The sequence below is a fragment of the Agelaius phoeniceus genome, chromosome 10, assembly GCF_051311805.1.
Source record: "Agelaius phoeniceus isolate bAgePho1 chromosome 10, bAgePho1.hap1, whole genome shotgun sequence".
NCBI lineage: Eukaryota > Metazoa > Chordata > Aves > Passeriformes > Icteridae > Agelaius > Agelaius phoeniceus.
Genome location: NC_135274.1, coordinates 9,752,331 through 9,763,250, shown reverse-complemented (window position 1 = coordinate 9,763,250; position 10,920 = coordinate 9,752,331). Strand labels below are relative to the sequence as shown.

The 10,920-nt window shown below is 40.6% G+C and overlaps 1 long non-coding RNA gene across 1 annotated transcript; it reads right to left on the bottom strand.

Moving 5' to 3' along the window:
• Window positions 1-221: 221 nt before the first annotated feature.
• LOC143694852 (uncharacterized) lies at window positions 222-8,821 on the bottom strand. Its single transcript, XR_013183578.1, has 3 exons — window positions 8,581-8,821; window positions 2,376-2,438; window positions 222-289 (listed from the first exon to the last, which is right to left on the bottom strand). It is a non-coding gene; the product is annotated as an uncharacterized LOC143694852 (long non-coding RNA).
• Between the last annotated feature and the right edge of the window lie 2,099 nt (window positions 8,822-10,920).

The following is a 10,920-nucleotide window of genomic DNA, read 5'->3' as shown; positions in this document are numbered from 1 at the left end:
AAACTAATGATTTGCATAAGCATCCCAGAGGCATTTTTGGCTTCCCGGCATGCAGAAGCTTTAGCCTGTTGTCTTTACACAGAGTCTGCTGTAATGCTGCATGCCAGAGATGATAATTCACTTTGTGAAACATGATCAGAAGAACCTTTATGGAGGTGTGACAGATGCAGCTGTAGCCATCACTTGAAGCTCTTTTCCATAACCTTAAAAATGCGTCTCCTTCTGATTTTCGTTCTTGATGACTTTTTTAGGTATTGTTGAGTTGCAGCTGTCATGGGAAATGAAATTCCTAAGAGAGCAAGGAAATAAAAAGGTTAAAGTGCCCCCAGTCACAGTTTCAGGACTTAATTGGACACTAGCTACTGGGCTATGAGCATTCCCCCAAAGAATGGCGGAGTTCTTGCAGGCTTCAAACAATGGAGATGCGTGGGTTGATGCCATCTGCAGCCTAGGGCTGGTGGAACAAAAAGATGTTTGAAGAAGAGGGAAATTCTCAGAGATATGGTAGAATGGGACTGATCTGAAAGTAATCAATCATTAGGGTGACATAAATCACAACACACAAGAGCCCAGAGCCAGGGGATGTCAAACACCGCCCGCAGCGCATCAGTCTCTCTGGCATCATCACTTTTGTGTGTTGTGCCACTGCTCTTTTGTGGCCCATCCATTTTGTGGGGCGATGACACCCAGGAATGCTGGGCTGCCCCTGGCTGGCTAATGCAGCTTTATGCTTGCGCACCCTAACGTGCACTTGGGGCGCGCTCACGCCCTGACCCGAGCCAGCAATCGATTGTGAGCTGGGTGCCAAAGCCGCCAGATGTGGCTTGATCTCATAATTACGTTAGTTCTGTCGCTCCAGTGCAGCAGCATCAAAACAATACCAGCCAATCTGGGGCACAAAGAGAGGCTGCTGCTCTCATGTGGTCATCTGGGCCAAGCTTGACATTTTTTGCCTAAAGTTCTCAGATGTTAAACTTAATTTCTCTTCCTTGATTAGAAGCAAAATGATCTGCGTGCATATATTAAAAAAACATTTATCAGCTGGAAAACAGCAAAAGGCAAAGCATAAACTCATATAAATGTTAATGAAAGGCAGACAAAATTAAGCAATAGTATTGTGCTCTTTAGGCTTTTATACACTTACTTAAGAGACTGGGGGAGGAGGTCAGGACAGGATTGAAGGATAAGCACAAAAAATATTGTTTTGAAATTTACACCAACTCTTATTGTTTAAAACACTGGTCTGGAAGTCCTGTTAAATGGGACAAGCATAATCCTTCTTTAACTTATTCTGATATTGATCATCAGATCAATGTAAATCATAAATCCCTTTATTTCGATAGAAAGGCTCCATCTTTCTACTGTTGCCCATAAAAAAACCCATGAATTTTTGGCTGCCTAGCTCCTTCCAAGAAACTGTCCAAAGTGGTAAAACAAAGACTGTGGTAGTTGTATGATGAGGTCTATTCCTCTGAGTCAGGGTGATGCTATTTGGATGGTCTACAGGGCAGTCTGAGCACAAGGCTCCAGGTCCCAGTACAAAAATACTTGAATGCATAGAACTCAAATTATCCTTCCCTCTGTCATATTGATCTTTAATTTGCTAATGCAGAGCTGAAATACAGCAGGGGTGTTTTCATCCCATTTTTGTCAGCCCTCAGCCCCCCAGCTCACCAATTGCCCCTTTCCTTCCCCTGCTTTCCAGCCTACAGAGCTCCAAGACCTGTGCTTGAGTCGTTCAGCACTGCTGCTGTACATGGGGGCAGTAGGGCTCTGCACAGCCCATTGTAATCTTCTGCTTTTTCAAATAAAAGTAGTGAGTTCTCATCAGCAGCAACTCTTAAATTAAAGCATTTTCCTTCCTCTCAATTGTGAGCTACAACACATATCTCAGACTAGGCACAAGGAAAATTGTAGCACAGGACAGGAACTATCAGCTAAAAAGATTTTCTAAACAATACAAGTTGGCCTCAGTGTGCCCTAGTAATATTCTCCATCTTGCAGTATTTTCATTTCAACTAAGAATATAAAATCATGCTACATATAAGAGAAATTTTATTTCCTGTACTACTGCAGTTTTTTAGCACAATGGCTCATGTAGCTCACTGGGCAAATATTACATCCTAAAGTTTCAAATAATTGCCATCTTTACCTTTCATATCTGATCTTTAATAAATGTTATTTTACACAGTGCAATTAGACTTCAGGATGTAAAACTCAGAGTAATCCAGAACCTTGTCACAGAGCTGGGTATTTTCAGAGAGCACTGACATCTAGATTCTGATCTAACTAATGGCACAAATCTGAAGCAATTTCCTAGAAATCAGTACAATTACATCAGCACAATCCCCATAAAACTAGGATGAGAGTCAGACCTTTATTTCTTTTCCAGCCTGCTCCAGAGATACAGTATTTTCCATTTAGTCAACTGAAGAGAACTGTAAAGGTATAGAAAGAAATGATAGAACTAAATTTTACTATTTAACATATGGGAAACTCGGTTATTATTTTACCATAAGCTTACACAGGAAAAAGAGTGTGCTGCAGTAAAATGGAAAAAATTCACCTCAGGTGCTGTATCATGAAATCCAAGGAAGTGACATCAAAGATTAAACCTGGCCCATTTACTTTTAATCTGTTTTTGTTTAAGTATCAGTTTTATGTCTGGAGATTTTCTCTATTCTGTGAATTTTATTCCTTTTTGTAAGCATAAAACTGAATGAGGATCAAAAAGAATTGATTTTGTCGCCTCAATGCCAACATCAGACTCTCATGTTGGCCCCTGAAATTCTTTAGACAGTTTTGGGTGTTGGGTACAGAGCAGCTGCTCACTGGGGTCAGTGTGCACAGCAGTTGTGGTGCAGGGTGGGTTTAGCCAGTTGTGTGTCCATGGAGAGCTCTCCTGGCTCTCCTACTGCCAGCATGTCACCATCATATTTTCTGAAAAATCCTCTTTGCCCAGGATTTCTCTCCTGGGAAGCTGAGAAGCCCCAGAGAAAAAGGAAAACAATATTATCTCATTTGCTTCTCCTGTGTTTTGCTGCTTTGGAATGTGGTTGGAGACTGTTTATCCAATGTGTGAATTGTTTTTACTTATTGGCCAATTATGGCCAAGCTCTGTTGGACTCTGAAGAGAGAGTCACAAGTTTTTTGAGTATTATCTTTTAGCCTTCCGTCTGTATCCTTTCTCTATTCTTTAGTATAGTTTAGTATAGTATTCTTTAATATAATATAATATAATAAAATAATAAATTAGCCTTCTAAGAACATGGAGTCAGATTCATCTTTCCTTCCTGCCATGGGAGACCCAGAAAATACCACACCAGAGCAGCTTTTTTGTTCCAAGGACAATTGTCTGCACTACCTGGTCACACTGAGACAGTAATTCTGTGTGGGATAACGTTGTCTCCTGGCCATTGCTCTGTCTGGAGAGAAGTGGGAGTGCCAGTGCTGTCTGGGCAGGCAGAGGTGCCGTGCTGTCTCCTCACACCCCATGGAGCCACAGCCTGTTCCCAGCTCTGCTGCCTTCCTGGGCTCAGAATTGTTTCCTTTAATTCATCTCACTAGCTCAGAAGAGTGACAGAAGACACTTGGGAAACTATAGGAAAACTTCCAAACTCCTGTGGGAGAAAGATCTGAAGGGACACAAAAGGCCTTGTTTTGGAAAATGGGAGCCAATGGGGAGAGCACATCAGGGATAGGTGACATGGGGACAGTGGGAGAGGTGGCTCTGGGCAGACCCACTGCCTGCAGGCAGGAGGGTGCCCTGGGAGCCCTTGGTACATGGAGAGCTCTCTGCCATGGGCCAGCCCTCAGCCTGTCCTGGTGCTCTCTGGAGCATTTACCTGCACTTTCAGGAGCTGGAGAAGTTCAGAGTAGTGTGGAAAGTTTGGTACAAGTAAGATGTGTATCTGTCATACTAAATGTTGTTCCCAGTCCAAAACTGAAAACTTTTTTTTGTGGGAAGAAGTTAACTGGAACTGATGAAGTTTCTTTTCATGGATTATTTAAGCGGTACAAGATGTTAATTCTGAGTTTCTTCGATGTTATTTGGGAAAGTATGTCTGATTATGTAAATCAAAAGTTGCTGCTTAAAAATATTTTGCTTGAGAGATTGCAAAGGCAACACAGTAAATGAATTAAGATCAGAGTCTTGCTCAAGTGAGAAGATTGCATAAGTAACCACATGTGGTATTGAAAAATACATACTGTTTACAATGTATTCTTGCAAGATCCTTAAATATTTCACTTTGAGGTTTGCTTGATATAAAATATTGCATTTGTTCAAGCTGTCTCACAGGCTGGGACCTAAGCCGATTTGCAGCTACATGCAGATTAAAACCACTCTGCTGTCCCACTCCAGTTTTGGATTTAATTTGGTTGGTTTCCGTCTTTTTAAGAGAAACAAGAGAGTTTTCAAACCAACAGGCATTGACTGCTTACCTAATTAAAAATGTATCCATCTGCTGGTGGCTGACTTGTTATTCAAAGCATGCAGATCTAAGTAGGTTGATTTATTTATGAAGACCTTATGACACTGAGAGATATGCACTCAAAAACATGCAAAAATAAATGTGGTTGCAGATGGGTAGACACACACAGATCTTTATGGGGTTCTAAATAACAGATAGAGAGAATTTGGAAAATGTGCTTTAAAGGGAAGATCCTTTTATGTTGCTTTCACGTGTTTAACATTTAGAGCTCAAATAACAGAGCAGCCAGAGAACATGTTGTGAGATAACTCTAGTCTAAATATCCTATAGTGCCTTTTAAGTTGCGACAATCTTTTTTCTGAAAGCTTAGTGTGAGTGATAGACTCTGAAGCAGATGCATTTTAAGCAATGTTTTATTTAGAGAACACTTTAAAGGGAATTTTAATTAAAGGAGAAAAAATTCATTAGCACTTACAAACACCATGCATTGGAATCAGGCTAAATGCTGTCTACTTATATTTGATTTCATTGGTACGTTGGTAAATGTCTCCCAAATTAAGTTTCTATGCCCAAGCTTTGGAAACTTCAGGTTCCAATGTATTCATTCTCAATGCTGTAAATATTGTTGCAACCCTCAGGTAAATTTTATTCATCAGTTTATGAGCTCTAGGAGCTTCCCAGTGTGATGAAGCCATCAGGTATTTCCAGGTGGGGTGTGGAGGTGCTGGCGTCACACTTCGCGCCACTCCTGGTGCAATTCCGCTGCCCTGGGACTTCTGACACTGACACAGAGGGAATGGTGCCCCTTCTTGCTCAGAGCTCTCTCCATGAGGCTCTACATGTAGGTTTGCATTTGCCACCTGAGAAGTTTGAGGAGAATGGAGAATGCCATGTCTGGGGCAGCTCTGGAGTAGCTTTATGGCCCTCTGGTTCTGTTCACAGCACAGTTTCTACTGAGTCCTTTTGTTTTTACTTTCCATCCATGTGCTTGGCAGCATGTTTATTCAGGTTTTGCACATTTGCATGCCTGTTTGTGTTCATTGGTAAAAAAATGTATCAAAAATAGACTGAAAATATTTCTTTACAGACCACCTTATCATGCTGCTGTACCCTTAAATTGAAGCTGTCTTGCACTAGATGATAAAGTTGCTTTCAGAAGAAATGCATTTCTTACCAAACCATGCATTGACAATTGTGCTCAGCTTCACAAAAAAGATAATTCTCTAATCCCAAGGTCAGTTTAAGCTGATTCCCCTATATATACACTTTCAGATTCCCTTTGAATTGCTTTTATTTCCATGTCAAGACAAGCATGTGGGTTTTCTAGTGCCAACAAATATAGAGACATGGTTTGTATGTAGATTAGCTAAGGAGGATATTAGACTGAGTTGCCTTTTGGTAGGAAGCCATCCTGGCATTTCTTTGAAAAACTCTAGAGATGTTTAAATAATCCTTATACTAACAGATGTCACCACTGGGAATCTGTTTTACTTTTGCAGCTCTTTGTTTGAGTATCTTGCTGGCATTTTTTGATATTTTGGAATGGGGTGTGGATGTGTGTGAAACTCAAACAAATCTATATTTTCTTTTACTTGATTTCTCCCAAATATATATTTTGATTAAAGCTTCAAATAGTAATCCAGGGAAGAAAACCCATAAATTTTGCTATGGGTGTTCCTTTTGTGCAGAAGGGAGAGGACAAAAAATGACCAAGAATCCTTTCCTTTTGTTTTCAACACACTGCAAATGACTGTTTGCTGTTTTCCTGGTCCTGTGCAAGCCCTGGAAATGGGGGACAAGGGATCACAATGGGTCAAGGCAAATAGTCAGTCACACTCTCTCTTAGAACTGAATCCATTGTTCAAGCAAGGCAAGCAAGTTTTCCACTACTAATTTTGGTCTGCATTGGAAACTGTGGCCAGTGTGGTTGTGTGAATAAGGATTAGTAATGGTGAGTGGGCACGGGAGGTAGCTGAAGGGGTGGCATTTTTGTGCCTGTAAAAGCTGTAGTGGTTGCACATTTCTCTCCAAACTTAATATTTTTACTATTTACCTCAGAATACTTTAAGGTGACTTCATTGGGAAAAAAAATATCATCGGGAATATCAACTGCATATGTGTCAGGAAAGCCTTACAATTGACTGTCTCAGTAAAACACTAATGAGTATTTTCTAATGGAAATCTGGCCTTAAGGTAGAATTCAGGGAGCTCTGTCCCTTCTCTTTATTTTTGTTACTGATCTGCTTACAAGAAAATATGCTCAGGGTTTGGGTCTGACTTTCATTAAGGGAATGAGATAGTTATTGCTGCAGGAAAACTCAGAGGGAAATGGGACACACAAAGAGTGTTTGCAGCTGGAGAAAAATTGTTTGTGGTGCCTTTGGTGTAGGAAATAGGAAGAACTAATTTACATGTCAGAAATTTAAAAATTCTTAAGATGAATTTCATGCCTGTGCAAGGTGTAATGCAGGTATAAGACCTGTGAACACCTTTTGTTCTAATGCAGTAGTGATGTTCAGCTCCTTGAGAGTGGATTTGAGGTCTGGTTGTGCTAAAAGCTGTACAAGAATATCTCAGTGCAGGACAAGACCCAGCAGATGGGTATAAATAAAAAGAGAACAAGGAAATACTCTGGCAGCAGTGCCCAGCACAACAAACTGCCTTATTCTCTGAACTATTCCAATATCAGTGGCAGCACTGAGGAAAATAATGGCTGCCACTTTTCTAATATAAAAGCAAGGGATGGGGTTTTTTTCCCATTGTCCTTGCAGTTTTTCATCTCTGTGCCTACTATTTTGCTTACATGAAATTAATCCAGAATTTGCAGTATTCTGCTACAAAATCAGTGCACACAGTGAACTAGAGCACACACACGTACATATACTCACTTCTTCCAGTTAGTGGCTCCCTAAAACAGGACAAGTAGTTTCTTAGCTAATAAACAACCATTCTTTTGTATCTACACATAATCTGAAATCAGGACAGAGAAACACAGGAATGCTTCAGATTCTGAGTAAGTTCACCATTACTTAAAGGCTGGCCAACCTCTAGACCACAAGTTCCGCACTTCCTTACAGATGTTACCACAAGGAACTGCACATCTCCAAATTCTTGGCAATGATGGCACAACAGGCACTGGATTCCTACAGAGCTTTCTGATTTTGTTTATTTAGCATCACAGTTTTAATGTGGGCAATCACATACATCCAGCTTGCTAGTGGCTGTTTCAGAAGATCTGTGCAGAACTTGGAGCAGAGTGCTTCTCCCAGAGGTAAACTCACAAAATTCATTTTTCTCCTGTCCTGTGAATGTATCAGTCATGCCTGCATGCATAGAAAAAACTTCCCACCTTGTGGAAAAAAAGCAACAATTTTTATTTAATTGTAAAGAAGGACAAAGAGTCTGCCCTCCTATTTAAAACAGCACACATTAAAAAAGAAGGAGGAGTTGATATTTTTTCTTACTTTACAGAGTTTTCTCCTATATGGTTGCCAATATTTTGTTCATAATAATGGGTGGACCATCTCAGATAGGATGGTTTAATCTGAGTTAATTAGAATTTACACTCTATTAGAAGTGCCAGAAAGCTTCAGTGCTCTGTAGGGAACCTGTCTCTGATGCAGTTTGATTGGTACCATCATTGCATAAATAATCTCTGAAAAGATTGCTGTCTCTGAACACAGAATAAAAATGAATTAGTGCTCTGACACTCTATTCTTTTGACAGTTTTACAAAAAAGACAATTCAAAGATTTTTGCACAAAAATTATCTTTGCTTATACTGAACTTTTACTGGTGCAATTAAAGTAATGCTTTATTTTTTTAATAATACCTGTAGTAAATTATGGCAAGAAACCTAAAATTCCTGTATGAAAAAAAATCTGGGAAACACTTTGTTTTAATTTATATTAATTTTAGATTTATTCTGTTTTCACATGAAGGCCCCAATTCTGCCCATATATTAAAGCTTAGTAGCTAAGCTGCTGGTAAAACTCAACTTTAGAACAGGCTGGTGCAGAATCTTAAACTGCGACCCTATTCTTGACAGACAAAACCCAAGTCTGCCTGACTGATTGTTTCTCCCAGTGCAGAAAAATGTGTGGGTGCTTTTAAGGAAGTCTGGATGCAGTTTGCAGTTTCAGTTTTACCTTTCCAATTCAGCCAAGGCTCCTCTGAAGCTGCTGCGGGCGATCCCCGGCGCGCTCTGGCACAGGCTCTTGGGCTGACGTTTGTTTCCTTATTAATGGCACACCGAGCCCTTGGGAGGAGGCTGTCCCTGCATGTCCCCTCTGGCTGGTGGCCCTGGCCCTGCCAGAGCTCTCCTGCCACTGGCACTGCTCCTGTGCCAGGCTGACATCACCATCCCGCCAATTTTTCATTTCTGGAAGCTGAGCCACTCCCAGATGCTCCTGAGTAAGGAGCGCAGCTGCTGAGGACAGGCAGTACAAAAAGGGAGATATTCCAGAGCAGTTTGTAATAATTAAGGTGTCTGTTAACCTCCACAGCTTTAAATAACCTTTCAATGAAATGTGGGCAGGCGCATTCCTCTCCAGGTTGCCAAGCATCTGTGCACTGCAAACAGCCTTACACAGTTATTTGCTCTGGTTTATTGGTCACACTTTCACAGGAAAAACCTGCAGGTCTCTGCTTGCCCCTGGCCTTGCTGAGGGTGAGAGCTGTGGTGAGCCAAGCCGACACCTCTGCTGCAGAGTGGGAGCTTGCACCGCTTACATTTGATCTGCTCATTCAGTGAAAAGCAGTAATACCTGTCCTGACATTTTGCTGCATTTATTTCACTGCTTCATCCATGCTGATTTTATCTTTTGCCAGTGCCCTTTTAGGTTTATTTATTTTAGGAAACATAATCTGCATTGTAAACACTCCTGGATTTGTAAATAGCTTTGCTGATAGGATTTCTTTTCACGGACCTGGTAATGGCACATTATAAATTTTAGACTAACTATGAGATTTGAGTTGTGTTGCCAGGACCAGTGTAATAAAAGATACTCCTTCAATTGTCATTAAAATCCTGTTACATTTCACTTATGCTTCTCTAGTTTCCCTTAGCACTGCTGCTTAGAAAAGGCAAAAAATCTATGCATCTGTCTGTCTGTATATTGTCAAGTCACGCCGTGTGCCTCCTCTGAATAAAGACACTGTCACAGGTCCTGTAATCAGCATCAAGGCAGTAATGAATAGGAAAATCTTGTGATGATCATCACAATTAACAAAAGGAAATGTAAATAATCTACAGTGCCTAAAGCTCACTTTTTTTGCAGAGTGGATTTGCAAGTGAGCTATAAACCTGATCCTTTTCTTATTGAGGTCAGCAGCAAAACTCCTGCTAATCCCAGCTGAAATAAAATCATTCTGCCAGCTTGATGTTTATAGAAATGCATATTACCTTCATGGAGATGTTCTCCCGCTACAGCTTTTTGTATTACAGCCTGCAACTTCATCTAAAGCAAACATGACCTGAGGAATGAAATCTTACACATATCAAATAAAAAGCTGTTATTCTGAAATAGCTAGCAATAAATTTTGTCAAGTAATCTACTGGCAAATGTTTAATACTCACAGATCCAAAAGAATCAGTGAATCCAGGGAGGGAAAGGCTGGGCACATCTGAGCACTTGTGCTGGGAAGGAGCGGCAGTGACTGGCTGGTGCCAAGCCTGATAAAGGTGCACCTTTGGGGCATTATTTCCTTTGACAATGAGACTCTGTGTGTAAGTCTTACACTTCCTGGGGTTATTTTACACTCTTTTGCAAATATCCAAGTAGTGTGGAAGTTGTGTGGGAGTGGAGTAAATAGGATTGAATTTTTGTAGGAAAAGGCTTTTCAGAGGAGAGACGGGTGAATTTTTCCTGCAGGCTGTGGAATTGCATACTAAAGGAAGAGCTTCCTCCCCCCCCTGCTTTCTTATTTTTCCTTTTTTTTTTTTTTTTTTCTTTCCCCCTTCTAAATGTAGTGCTGGGCCTCAGGAGGCCCATGAACACACAGAGCTTCCTACTGAGGTTGTCACTTGACTGACAGCAAAAAGCTTCTGGGGAGATGGACGAGCATGAGTAGGTGGACATAGAAAAATGGAGAATGAAAAGATAAAGTAAAAATAGAACCAAACGTTCATCCAAAATCACAGCCCTTTCAGGGGCTTAATGTAACTTACAAATGTTGTGTTTGTGATTGGAAAAAGCATAAAACAACTCTGTATGTATAAGCATACATGTGTCTAAGACATTTGATATCCATTCAGTGTTCTGCTAGAAATTATATTAACTACAGTGATACATCCAAGACAACACCCTTGTGTCAGTGCCCAATTATTTATACACTAATATATTCCCTCAGTGCTTTAAAATACGAGGAGAACAAATTGTGAGTGAGTAGGAAATGCAGCAATATTTCAGTCCTTACATTTCAAGATGATTTACAGTTTCTCAGAGGGTCTGTGTTTGTGTGTTCATGTGCCTGTTTGTCTGTACCAC